Below are 14,490 nucleotides of genomic sequence, written 5' to 3' on the forward strand. Positions count from 1 at the left end.
ACATAATCCATGGCATGAGACCATATTGCAAGCAACACAGCTTCAACTTTCCGGGTAAGCCGCACTGATCGATGGCTTCAAGACCTTCATTGACTTGCTGTGCTGTCTTTGTCCTTTCTTGTGTCCTTCAGTTCTTCTCAAATCTTTCCATAGTCATAAATCAGATCGCTTCCAACATTCTCTTTGATGTTCCTTTCAGAGTATTTTCCAGCATCATACTGATTGCTGATATCTTCATCAAATTTACGCCAAACTTTCTCATCTTCCATTATTGGCCACTTGAGCTTCTTCTTCATCTCAACCACCTCCTTGCTACTTCCGTGCGGGGGATCTACCTGGGTACTGAAATCTGACCTTGGATAACTCTCGTCTAACCTGCAGACTGATGACTTCCTCCAGAGCAATCCGCTTCAATAAATTAGTGTTGTAGCTAAGGATCAAGGATGCAGAGGAGGTATTGTAATCTTTCAGTATTGTGGGCAAAGATCAAGACTTAGTGCTGTAGCTGAAGATCAAGGATGTGAAGGAGGTATTATAATCGCTTAGTGTTGTAGCTGAGGATCAAGAATGTGAAGGAGGTATTATAATCGCTTAGTGTTGTAGCAGGGATAACGGATGTGAAGGAGGTATTATAATCACTTAGTGTTGTAGCTGAGGATCAAGGATGTGAAGGAGGTGTTATAATCACTTAGTGTTGTAGCTGAGGATTAAGGATGTGAAGGAGATGTTATAATCTCTTAGTGCTGTTGCTGAGGATCAAGGACGTGAAGGAGGTATTATAATCTCTAAGTGTTATAGCAAGGATCAAGGATGTGAAGGAGGTATTATAATCACTTAGTGTTGTAGCTGAGGATTAAGGATGTGAAGGAGATGTTATAATCTCTTAGTGCTGTTGCTGAGGATCAAGGATGTGAAGGAGGTATTATAATCTCTAAGTGTTATAGCAAGGATCAAGGATGTGAAGGAGGTATTATAATCACTTAGTGTTGTAGCTGAGGATTAAGGATGTGAAGGAGATGTTATAATCTCTTAGTGCTGTTGCTGAGGATCAAGGATGTGAAGGAGGTATTATAATCTCTAAGTGTTATAGCAAGGATCAAGGATGTGAAGGAGGTATTATAATCACTTAGTGTTGTAGCTGAGGATTAAGGATGTGAAGGAGATGTTATAATCTCTTAGTGCTGTTGCTGAGGATCAAGGATGTGAAGGAGGTATTATAATCTCTAAGTGTTATAGCAAGGATCAAGGATGTGAAGGAGGTATTATAATCACTTAGTGTTGTAGCTGAGGATTAAGGATGTGAAGGAGATGTTATAATCTCTTAGTGCTGTTGCTGAGGATCAAGGATGTGAAGGAGGTATTATAATCTCTAAGTGTTATAGCAAGGATCAAGGATGTGAAGGAGGTATTATAATCACTTAGTGTTGTAGCTGAGGATTAAGGATGTGAAGGAGATGTTATAATCTCTTAGTGCTGTTGCTGAGGATCAAGGATTTGAAGGAGGTATTATAATCTCTAAGTGTTATAGCAAGGATCAAGGATGTGAAGGAGGTATTATAATCACTTAGTGTTGTAGCTGAGGATTAAGGATGTGAAGGAGATGTTATAATCTCTTAGTGCTGTTGCTGAGGATCAAGGATGTGAAGGAGGTATTATAATCTCTAAGTGTTATAGCAAGGATCAAGGATGTGAAGGAGGTATTATAATCACTTAGTGTTGTAGCTGAGGATTAAGGATGTGAAGGAGATGTTATAATCTCTTAGTGCTGTTGCTGAGGATCAAGGATGTGAAGGAGGTATTATAATCTCTAAGTGTTATAGCAAGGATCAACTGAAGGAGGTATTATGATCACTTAGTGTTGTAGCTGAGGATTAAGGATGTGAAGGAGGTGTTATAATCTCTTAGTGCTGTTGCTGAGGATCAAGGATGTGAAGGAGGTATTATAATCTCTAAGTGTTATAGCAAGGATCAAGGATGTGAAGGAGGTGTTATAATCACTTAGTGTTGTAGCTAAGGTCTCTATCAAGGATGTGAAGGAGGTAGTATAATGCCTTGTTGTTGTTGCAAGGATCAAGGAAGTCAAGGAGGTATTATCATGACTTAGTGTTATAGCTGAGAATCAAGGATGTGAAGGAGGTATTATGAATAATGACTGAGTGTTGTAGTAAGGATCAAGGATGTACAGGAGTATCATAGTCTCTTTGTGCTTTAGCAAGGATCAAGGATGGGAAGCCCGATGTGAAGGAGGTATCATAATGGCTTAGAGTTGTAGCTGAGGATCAAGGATGTGCTGGGTGAATCACTTAGTATTGTAGCCAGGATCAAGGATATGAAGGAGGTATTATACTAACTTACTGTTGTAGCTGGGGATCAAGGATGTAAAGAAGGTATTGTAATATCTTGGTGTTGTAACAACGATCAAGGATGTGAAGGAGTTGATCAGCGATTCTTTGATGTGGTCTTTCTCCTCTGGGATAAGTTCGTTCTCGCTTATGATGGTATCAGCTGTGTATTGTAATAATAATAATAATAATAATAATCTTTCTTTATTGAGGGTAATTCCACTTCAGTGTCAAGCACTGCTTTCCAAGCAGGCCCTCATACAATTATAAATAATGTAAAGTACATAAATTGATAAACGGTAAATACACATGATAAATCAAAAGCATTATATTGGTTACATATGGCAAAGATTATATAAAATACAAACTAAAGTTAAGATGTTCTTATAAAAGTACAATTTATAAGGGAATAGAAATACAAGTTATTTAGCAGAAATATTTGTTTGCACTTTAAATTGATACAAAGACATATTATTTAATTCTTTGCGGATTTGAGGTGAAATTCCATTCCAAGTATTAGCAGCTCTGACATGGAATGTACGCTTGCCTGAATTTGAATTACATTTTGGTATAACCAGTTTGATGTATGATTCCTGGTAATATGCATATGACTATCATGAACAAATTCAAATTGGGATGATAGATAAGATGGCCCTATATTTCTTAAACACTTAAAAACTAAAACGAGAAGTTGATTTTGCCATCTATCATTTAGTTTTAACCACTTTAGTGCACTCATTAAGTTACTTATTGGTGTTCTAATATCTGCAGATAAAATTGTCCTGGCTAGCTGATGTTGTAACACTTGCAGCCTTGTTTGAAATTCACTAGAAAAATTACTCCATACAGAACTTCCATAATCAAATTTGAGGCATAACAAGTGCATTTGATAACATAACAATGGTTTGACGAGGCAGGAAGTATTTAACACGCCTAATGACACCAATTTTTTTAGAAACATTTTTACATAAATAATCTACATGAGCTGACCAAGAAAGTTTAGAATCAAGTTTTACTCCAAGATATTTATTTAATCTCATGAACTCGTTCAATAATAAAACTACCCTCATATGTTAGATTTATATCATTAAACTTTTCAAGCATGTGGTTGGTACCAAAGATCATAAACTTGGTCTTATCAACATTTAAAGTAAGTTTGTTTGCGTGAAACCAATTTGCTACACTGTGAAGACTTGACTCTAGTTTAGCTTGCATTTCCAAAACATTCTTTCCTTTACACATTAAACTTGTATCATCTGCATACATAATGGTTTTACAGTTAACAGCATTAGGCATACAATTTACAAAAAATAATAAATAACAAAGGACCCAAGATTGATCCTTGCGGAATTCCAATATTTACATTTTCAAAATCAGATAAAGAAGAATTTACACTAACTGTTTGAGATCTTTCATACAAATATGATTTAAACCACAGAAGCTCTCTGCCTTGAACACCATATTTTTCAAGTTTTTTAAGAAGTATTTCATGGTTGACCGTGTCAAAAGCTTTCTTTAAATCAATAAATATAACACCAGTAGCAAATCCACTATCCATGTTCTTAAGAATAAAATCTTCTACATTAAGTAAAGTTGTGGTAGTTGAATGGTTGGCACGGAAACCAGATTGATCTTCAGAGAGAAGACCTGCATTAGTCATAAACATATACAAATTCAATTGATCATGAATGGCCCTCTCAATAATTTTGGAAACAAATGGAAGAACAGAAATGGGCCTATAATTTCCAACATCAGTTTTGTCACCTGATTTATAGATTGGTGTTACTTTTGCTTTTTTCCATAGATCAGGGAAAATAGACTTACTTAAAGATAATATTACAAATATATGCAAGACAATTTGAAATGTAAGGTCCAGCTAATTTGAGCAGCTTGACATTAAATTCATCTAGACCAGTTGATTTATCAATCTTCATATTGCGTATCTGATCAAAAACAAACTCATGACTAATTTAAATGTAGAGTTCTTATTACTCCCAACTTGTGTATCAATGGGTGATGTGATCCAAATTGTAAGTAATGGTCAGTGTGCGTGGGTTTTCGATAAACATTTGAAGTTAGCGAACCATCGTTCTTCACACTAATCAGGCAGTCTAAAAAAGCTATAATGAAAGACAAAGATAAAGACAATTGATCGCGTCTGACGTCACCTGTCAATCAAACTCGAGCACGGTTTGTTTACAAGTGTCGTGATGATGACTTGCTGAACGCGGATTTATAACCGGGCGCCTTATTGTTAATTTTGCACCTTTCGACATGCAAATCATCTCAAAAGTTAGTTCTTTATAGTAGGAAACTTTCTTTGGTGAAGGCACCATGTCCACAATGCCTAGAAAAGCTGCTTTTTGCCTTGTAAAAGTACGGAATTTTTCGCCATTTGCTGCTATTCCTTTTCTCCGATCAGCACCAGATAGACCGGTCTTCCTTTTACGCGCTGATTAACCTGTGTAAACCAATCAAGGATCGTAATTGACAGTGACATCAGACGCGATAAATTGTTTTTATCTCTGTCTTTAATTATAGCGTGTCGTCTTTAAAACTTTCCTGGGTAAACTTGATGTTGTCGTCTAGCTTATTGATGTGTTGAAAGAAACCTTTTAATCCGGTGCGCTCAATGATCACGAAGGTATTGTCGACGAAACGTAACCAGAGTCTAGGCTTAACACCGGGGTATGATTGCAAGGCTTGCTGCTCGAAACTTTCCATACAAAGGCTAACAACTATCGGGCTAACTGGGGATCCCATCGGAACTCCATGTTGATGTTTGTAAAATTTTCCTTGGTATGAGAAATAGGTGGTATTCAAACAGATGCTTACGAGTTCCACGATTTGATCTACATTAAGGTTTGTCCGTTCGCTCAAGGTGGTATTATAGTTCAAACACTCCTTTACAACTTTCAGCGCAAAGTCTGGTGGAATACACGTGAACATACGATATTATTGTTTCACCTTCGCTTAATGTGATACCCTTAATTCGGTTAACGAACTCTTGAGTGTTTTTGAAGTGGTGCGGAGATTGTCCAACAAGGGGGCCTAAGATTTTAGCCGCGTACTTTGCGAGATTATACGTTACAGATCCGACACTACACACATTGGGCCTGACAGGTATTGGTTCTGGTTTGTGAAATTTCGGGAGTCCATAAAACGCAGGTACCGCTGGCTCAGAGGGGGGATCTAACTGTCTCTTATCATCGATGTGTATGGTTTTTTCGATCCCTAGCCGTCTCAAAGTGTCACATGACCAACCCAGCGGGTCAGTTGGCTGATGAAGTCTGATGGTTTCAGACGCAACGTAGCAAGTTGCAAAAACAAATGTAAAAAAGTTCCAGTATTTGATTTAATTCAAACCTTGTGATTCTAATGACTGGATGACACTATTATAATCTCTTAGTATTGTAGCAAGGATCAAGGATGTAAAGGAGGTATTATAAGCTTTTAGTGTTGTAGCAGGGATCAAGGATGTAAAGGAGGTATTATAATCTTTTAGTGTTGTAGCAGGGATCAAGGATGTAAAGGAGGTATTATAATCTTTTAGTGTTGTAGCAGGGATCAAGGATGTAAAGGAGGTATTATAATCTTTTAGTGTTGTAGCAGGGATCAAGGATGTAAAGGAGGTATTATAATCTTTTAGTGTTATAGCAGGGATCAAGGATGTAAAGGAGGTATTATAATCTTTTAGTGTTGTAGCAGGGATCAAGGATGTAAAGGAGGTATTATAATCTTTTAGTGTTGTAGCAGGGATCAAGGATGTAAAGGAGGTATTATAATCTTTTAGTGTTGTAGCAGGGATCAAGGATGTAAAGGAGGTATTATAATCTTTTAGTGTTGTAGCAGGGATCAAGGATGTAAAGGAGGTATTATAATCTTTTAGTGTTGTAGCAGGGATCAAGGATGTAAAGGAGGTATTATAATCTTTTAGTGTTGTAGCAGGGAACAAGGATGTAAAGGAGGTATTATAATCTTTAAGTGTTGTAGCAGGGATCAAGGATGTAAAGGAGGTATTATAATCTTTAAGTGTTGTAGCAGGGATCAAGGATGTAAAGGAGGTATTATAATCTTTTAGTGTTATAGCAAGGATAAAGGATGTAAAGGAGGTATTATAATCTCTTGTGTTTACTAAAGGAAATGAGAATTGAAAATGTTCTCATTTCTCATTGTTTCTTGGTGGGAAAACAATTCAAGTTTCTTTATTATATTTAGGGGATTTTGACAACAGGAAAACCAGGACACACAAACAAACACCCACATACATGACATACAAATATGATTTCAGACTGAATATTAAAAATACAAAAATGTTTTATTTAAAAAAAAATAATCAAGTAAGTTTTACTCGGAAGAATGCGCGCGCCGCAAATCCATGTCGATTGGATGTAGCTTTAGTGTTGCTGCCAATCATGGGTAAAGCATGAAATAGCAACCTTTTCAAGTCAAGCCACTTTTGAAAAATAAACGTGACCTACACCAACTAGGCCTATCATGTGTGAGAAATATCATGGATCAGTAGTATCTCATACATGTGTTATTTGTTTATGAACTTTTATATCTGAAAAGAGCCCCAAATACACCGGAATGAATGATGAAATGCGGATTTAATCTGCATATTCTTGGGAAAAATTACCGACCATGAGACATACATTTTGGCCATGACATTGTCAAGAATAGCCCATGGCATTTCTCACATAATTATGATAATTGCTGTAAGTCATGTTTACTTTTCAACAGGAGCTACCCTGAAAACGGTCGCTATGGTATTGAGTACTGAGCATTCAATACTTTTAACATTAAATCTTTAAACATTAAAATAAAAAAGACATTTGAAGAATTATTGATAAAATCAATACCTACTGATATTGAAAAATGTATATTTCTTGGTTAGAAAGAAAATGTAACATCACAATATTGCCACATTTTTATTTCAAAGTATTGCCACTTTGTTATATCAGTTAGCCTCGGGACCGTGGATAACGACTGGTAATGTACTCGTATGCCGAAAGTCATCATTATAAATGATGACTCTACAGATTTCCCCTTCCACTTCCCATAAATTTATGGGAAGTTCTCTTTTGCCAACCGTGACTTAATTCCCGTTTTACATCAATTGATACGAAACTTTGTTCTACTGAAAGGCAGTTCTATTTTGTTCTTTTAAAATGAATATCAAAATAGTTCAATTCAATGGTGACAATTTCAGTGAAGATTAATATAAAACAAAACTCAATTCCCCCATCCAGGGTATTTACAGCTCTTCAGCTGCGTCATTTCTCCTTGTATAACAAAGCTTGAGTTCAAAACGGGAGAACTTAGTTTCACTTTTTGATTCGGCTGTTGTCCTCCGACAAACACATTGATCGTCCCTGGTTCTATGACCTCCTGATCAGTGTAGACGGCCATTACACGAGGAACCAACTGAAATTGCACATTGACTTGTTGTCCAGGATTCAGATGAGTGCGGTTGAACTCAACTAATTGGTGCACTGGAACAGGAACGCTGGCTTTCTCCCAGCTTATGTAAACCTGGACAACCTGCAGTGACAAAGTCAAAAAGAACCACACAGTGTGATTTAATTGAACAATATGAAATTACCTATATACGAAATATAGAAATTTTGGACATTATTAATAAATTAAATAGTTTGTTCCCAAGGCATAATGTACGATCTTATAATATGATATTGGTTAATTCATTTTTCACTGAACCTGATTTTTTTGGCATATTTGTAACGTTTACACATGTCCCAACTTACATCAAAATTAAAATTTGACGGAAATCATGCATTATGGCTTTGATTTGAGAGTATATACTTTCGGCGTCACCCGGGCCGAGCACGTCCGGATCACTTTTCAACTGCATGTATTCGTCCATTATATTAATGATTACCTTTCAAGGCATCAAGATGACATAAGTGGCACTGAGTGATTATTCTAATATAGACCTCTATTCAAAGACATTGTTTTGACTTCACTACGGAAAGAAGAAAATCAACTTACCTCATCCCCAGCTAGTTTGCCTATATTGTGAACCGTTACTGACACAGTGACATTATCACATGGTTTGATAGTTGACGCTGACAGAGTCAATTGTGTGTAATCAAATTTGGTATAAGACATGCCGTAACCAAACGGGAATAGCGGGTCACCATCAAAGTATCTGTAGGTGCGTCCTTTCATGGTGTAATTGGTTATTGGAAGAACCTGTATGAAAATACAAAGTCGCAAATGAAGTTGTCATGAAGCATTCAAATCTTTTATTGCTTGTGCACACTTCGGTAACATTCAATACATGTTTAAAGATTTTCCGCTTCCATGTTTCAAATCTAGCAAACTCAACTAAAGCAAACTGTCTTTGCTGGCTTGGAACCTTTGCCGTATTAAGGACTATAGTATTTGATACATCGTTATATTTTAATGGTATATCACAACCCAGGGATCACAACCTACAAACCACTTTCAGTCCGTCAATCTCTTACTCAATCGAGCAGTTCAAACCATATACCAATCCATTTTTGCGACATGTTAGGCTACCTTACGTACCTGACTCATACTAGCTGGCCATGTGGCCGGTAATCTTCCAGCAGGATTAGCTCCATTGGTGTTTGTAAACACCTGATATAACGCATCTCCTGTGGCCTGTGCAGGTAGAAAACATTCCATGATGACTTGGACTCCTGAGTTGGAGACTGCCCAGGTGATGTCAAGAGGTCCGGCGTTGAAGAGAAGCAGCAAAACAGGTTTCTTATTTCCTAACATACATATAACAAAATATAGATGTTACTTTTTTAGAAGCACTTCTTAAACAGTCAAATGTGTTTCCGAAGGAATATGAACTGGGTAGGCCTATATACGAATTTCATGGTAGTTGGAAACTGATTTACCTTGCATTTTTGCAACGACATCTTGGAGTAGTTGAAGTTGGTGTCCAGGTAAATTCATATCCGACCTATCATTTGACTCGGCTTCAACTGACGCACCTGTATTAAATTGAACAAGATCATAATTAGCAGCTAAAACTCCCGATTCAAGATTACAATACTGTTCCTTTTCATATAGCATTTACTGGAATTTAATGCCAAGAATGTTAAAGTATAGAGGTTGAATCCAAATCCAAAGGTTGCAAAAGACCAATATGATTTCTTTCGCTACAATTTCAGAGATTATCCAATGGACGGCGATGCCACGTCTGTGTTTTAAAATATTTTATACCTGTTCCCAAACAAACAACCGCCATATCAGCTCCGTCCACGGCCAAAACCACAGAAGTTGGATCGTAGATAGTACATTTCGGTGAAGTACAACCTGAAGCGTAGCTGTTATTTGACGCCAATTTCATCAACCCTTGACGAGGTGTCTTGGCAAATTTCGGATCTGGGTCAGGGGCGTAATCGCCGAATAGCTCTTTGTAAGAATCAGCAAATGGGCCGACAAACTGCAATAAATATAAGGAGGGAACACTATAACTTTTTGACAGAATGACATTAGAAAACAAATATCCCGCAAATATAGTTAAATTTATCTTCTATAAGTTATCTCGCAAGATATATCATAAATGGGTTGCAACATCAACCTCTCTATATTGAGCAGCAGCTTTGCCGTTGTCTAAAACCATTAGGGCTGTGGTCGCGGTCTTCTGGGGATGCGGTTGACTACACCCTGGCAACACTGGCTTAAAGATTGCGAATGCTTTTAAATCCATATTATTTATGACACCCAGATAGCTGCCTAAACTTATGATGTATTCGCATCTGCCGAGTAGTCTTGGTCGCTGGTGGACAGTATGGTTTCACACAACGGCAACCGCGGCCAAACACCAAACAGACATAGAGGTTGATACATAGCTATACACGCCCTATAAGAACATTCAACGAGAATCTGAGCCCAGCTCTCTACACTCGCGACATACTTGAAGCCCACAAGAGAACCAATACAAACAATACATTTTCTTCAAATCGTGCAAAGAACTTTCTTTACTTACGGCAATTTTCTTGAACCCTCCTTTCATTGGAAGAATATTTCCATCGTTTTTCAAAAGTACGAAACTTTTCATCGCTAACTCTATCGAGAGAGCCCTGTGTTCTTTACTCTGTATATTAGACAGGTCCAATTTCATATATGGATTCATGGCAGGTGGATCGAATTCACCTAGACGCATTCTGGTGTAAAACAGAGGTTTGGCCAGATTGACAATCTCTTCTTTTGTTAGATTACCAGATTGGACGACCTTGGATGATGTCATGTACACATTGTTTGCAAAAACAGACAAGTCCAGGTTACATCCTGCTTTGATGGCTAATACGGCTGTTTCTTCATACGATTTGGTATACTGATGGTCAAGAGAGACGAACTCAAGAGCCAATTCATCAGAGACAACGTAGCCTATCCTTTGAATCCAAATTCTGTTCGTAGGATGTCGGTGAGAAGCTTCTTATTGGCACAGGCTGGTACACCGTTGATGCTTTATGGATGATAATAAAATGAGGTAAAAATACCATGCATATTAGTTATTTGAATTGTCCATGTTCTGCAAAATTGCAAAATGACATTTAACCTGCTAAACCCATTTGAATTGACTGACAAAATGTTCAACATTATATAGCATCGCAAGCATACAAAAGGCTCTGATGCGACCTTTGTTGGGCATTGCTTCAGAAGCAAGAAGTGCAAACTTGTTTGGGTACACTGATGGACACAAAATCACGAAACGAGAAGAACCCATGGTAGACCAGTTGCAGTTGAACGCAACGTATGTGCTGAAATTGGATGTATGGATTTGGGAACAGCCATCTGGCCATGGAAGCCATGACGACATAGGCACGTTATCAGCATCCTAAGGCCTTATATTGCTCGCTCTGCTCAGTATTTGTGGCATTTATTTTTTACTTGCTCTTTATTCTATTCTTTTTTTGCCATGTTCTTGTATTTTTATTAGAAAAGTATCAGCATGCTTTTATTTCCCCATGATTCTACATATCAATGTGTATGAGCATTGAGCAACATTCCATACTGATTCGAGCGTGTTTCTGTACGGAACCGGCCGTTATAGACACACACACTTTGCTGAGATAAACACGTAATTGTGTTCTTCTGAATACAATCTTACCTGTTATAGCTGCACATTATGTTGTAACTACCAGCCTTAACGCATTCACGGAATTGAGGAAGAAAGGTCATGTGCCAATCTCTATCAGATACCTTCAACGACAAAAACGGGATATGAATAAGTTCAATTCATGTACTGTTATTTTTGAAATTATTGAACTGTTGTTGCCATATGAATTAGGCCTATAGCAACCTTTTTCTTTTTCTTTGAGTTGTCAGGGTGGAATCCCCCCTCCGGTCAGGCACGCCACATGCGTATTCGTCCTGGTAGTACTACTGCAAGGTCATCCAGAGCAATGGAAGTTTACCATATACGGTACAAGTTTTGCATGCATACTATGCGCACTGGTAGTTTTGGAAGGTCATCCGGGGCATGAAAGGTCTACCTTTACATACTATTCTCCCTGGTAGTATTTGCAAGGTCATCCGGAGAAAGAGAAGTCTGCCTTAAATACAAGTTTTGCATATTCTTTGCCCTGTATGCCTAGTATTGCAAGGTCATCCGGAGCAAGGGAAGTCCCATACCATAAGCAAGTATAGGCATAATATTAATAATCCTAATTTGCTACTCTAAACAAGTATCACTTCTTCACATCCAGACCCAAATGCAGGAGAGGTGTGGATGAAGCGGTGGCACCCCGCTTCCCCCCCAATAAAAGGCCACTTTTTACTTCTTTTTTTTTTCAATAAAAAGGTCCAAAAGTGGGAGAAAAACTGATCAAAGTTCCACTTTTTGGTGCACTGCATTCAAAAGGGCAATTTCAGGAGGTGTATCTGTTGTCACAGAAGATACGTAGGCCTACCTCTGCGTCAGCTTGCCACATCAAGAGCCCCCCCCCTTCCGGGACCTCAAGTTAGGGTGCTCGGTTTGGCCCATTTTCGAGTGAACGACTTTCATTACGGTAACCTACCTTAGCGTCAAATTTAAAACGACTACTTGGAATATTCTCAGGTCCTGCGTATGCATCAAAATGTTTGCATCCAGCATTTGCCCTGATGTACCGTGGATGATTTCCTTGTAAACCACGAACATAACTTTTGGCAAGTTCACCGCTCAAGTATGGATCTTCACCATAGGTTTCCTACAAAAAAGGAAATGTTGTATAGTAAATAATCATCATTGATTGATTGATTGATTGATTGATTGATTGATTGATTGATTGATTGATTGATTGATTGATTGATTGATTGGCGATTCTGAACAAATTTGAAGTTTTTTGCAAACACGTTTTCTATAAACATTTTCAGCCAAAATTAATCAATTATGGCCCAAAACAGTTGATTTTACATGATTTTAAGAATTTCTTTAAATCTCCAAAACGCAAATTCTGGGCCGGTTGGGCCCGTAGAACAGGGTTTTTTCGTCGCCTTAAAGAATAATTCGGTTTTACCTGGTTTCGCCCCCACAGTGGATGCCTCATAATGTTAATAACAGGACTAAAACAGCTTAAACCAGTATGGTCACCGTAATTCTTATCAGCCATGTATGACGTGTGTTTAGCTCGAACTTCAACTCCTGTTGCTTCTGCCATTCTGAAGATAAGTTCTCGACTGATGAGAAAACAAAATATTGAGACAATCAGACCCCGGAATTAGACTATTATACGGTGACAAGCAGACAACTCTCTAGTCCGAAGGTTCCCTTAGGCCATTTTTTGGGGCGGCGCGGTCACTGGACTTTCGCGATTCGCCTTTCTTGCACCATGTCAGATAGTGATCATAGTGTGAAATGAGTCAGTCTGGTAACTTAGAAAAAAAAGGTCCTACTCGTCGGACTATAGCAAAACGTGCATATGGTAAACTTCCCTTTCTCCGGATGACCTTGCAAATAATACTACCAGGGCGAACAGTACATGCAAAACTTGTATTCATATTTAGGTAGACTTTCCATGCTCTGGATGACCTTGCAATACTACCAGGGCGCGCGAATAGTCCTTTTTATACTAGGGAAATTTATCATTTCAGAAATTGAACAAATTGATTTTTTTCCCTTTTATATACGGGAACCATTCATTTTAGAACAGAATAAAGTAAAATATATACAAGGTAAATAAATAAATAAGTAAAAATAAATAAATTAATCAAATAAATAAATAGGTCGAAATAAATAAATAATAAATAAATAAATGAAATATATAAATTAAATAAATAAATAAATAAATAAATAAATAAATAAATAAATAAATAAATAAATAAATAAATAAATAAATAAATAAATAAATAAATAAATAAATAAATAAATAAATAAATAAATAAATAAATAAATAAATAAATATAGGCCTAAATAAATAATCATACCACCACATATTAAAGTTTTGCACCTGTCATACCCTCACCTGAAAGTAGCACTCAATCCAATGGCTTGAGGAAACGACGTTGCGTTACCAGCTTCTACATCTCCCCGAAGACACTCAGTATTCCATTGATAAGGAAGAATACCCAATCGTTCAATTGCTGGAGCAGGACCATTTTCCCCTGCGCCTCCTCTTGATATTTGTAGGACCAGCTCGTCAAGAGTAAGCCTGTCGACAAGGTCGTCTACACGTTGATCCCATGGTAAGGAGGTGTTTGTAAAAGGAAAATCTGCTCCAACAACTAATATCAACAACGCAAAATAGAGAGCATGTTGAAACATAGGCCTACTATTCGTGTTATAGTTATACGCCATGACCAATTTTTATCTAGAATTAATTTGACAATTCGGGTTTCCACAGCAGCACAGTACAATCATGCTGCAATGCACATGTATAGGGTGCACTACACTAAATCCTTCCGCATTTGGTGTAACCCTTCATAGTTCCGGTAAAAAATAGCACCTATGCGAAATATATCGGCGTCCCGAGGGAACCAAATTTGAGTGACTCTTGGTTGTTTTGATAAAAAAGATAGAATAGGAGCTCAACATTACATATCTGTTCAGAAAATTTTCTGAATCGAATGTGCATGGGTAATAGGCCCTCGGAACAATATCATGGCCGGAACTGGTAAGGAGGCGAGCGTGTCGGCTGAAATTCGGGATGGCGCTGTTCAGGAG

At 37.6% G+C, this 14,490-nt stretch overlaps 1 pseudogene; it reads right to left on the bottom strand.

The window, feature by feature from the left end:
• Positions 1-6,933: 6,933 nt before the first annotated feature.
• LOC140152898 (uncharacterized) lies at positions 6,934-14,200 on the bottom strand (annotated as a pseudogene).
• Between the last annotated feature and the right edge of the window lie 290 nt (positions 14,201-14,490).

Source organism: Amphiura filiformis, chromosome 5, assembly GCF_039555335.1.
Source record: "Amphiura filiformis chromosome 5, Afil_fr2py, whole genome shotgun sequence".
Classification (NCBI taxonomy): Eukaryota; Metazoa; Echinodermata; class Ophiuroidea; order Amphilepidida; family Amphiuridae; genus Amphiura; species Amphiura filiformis.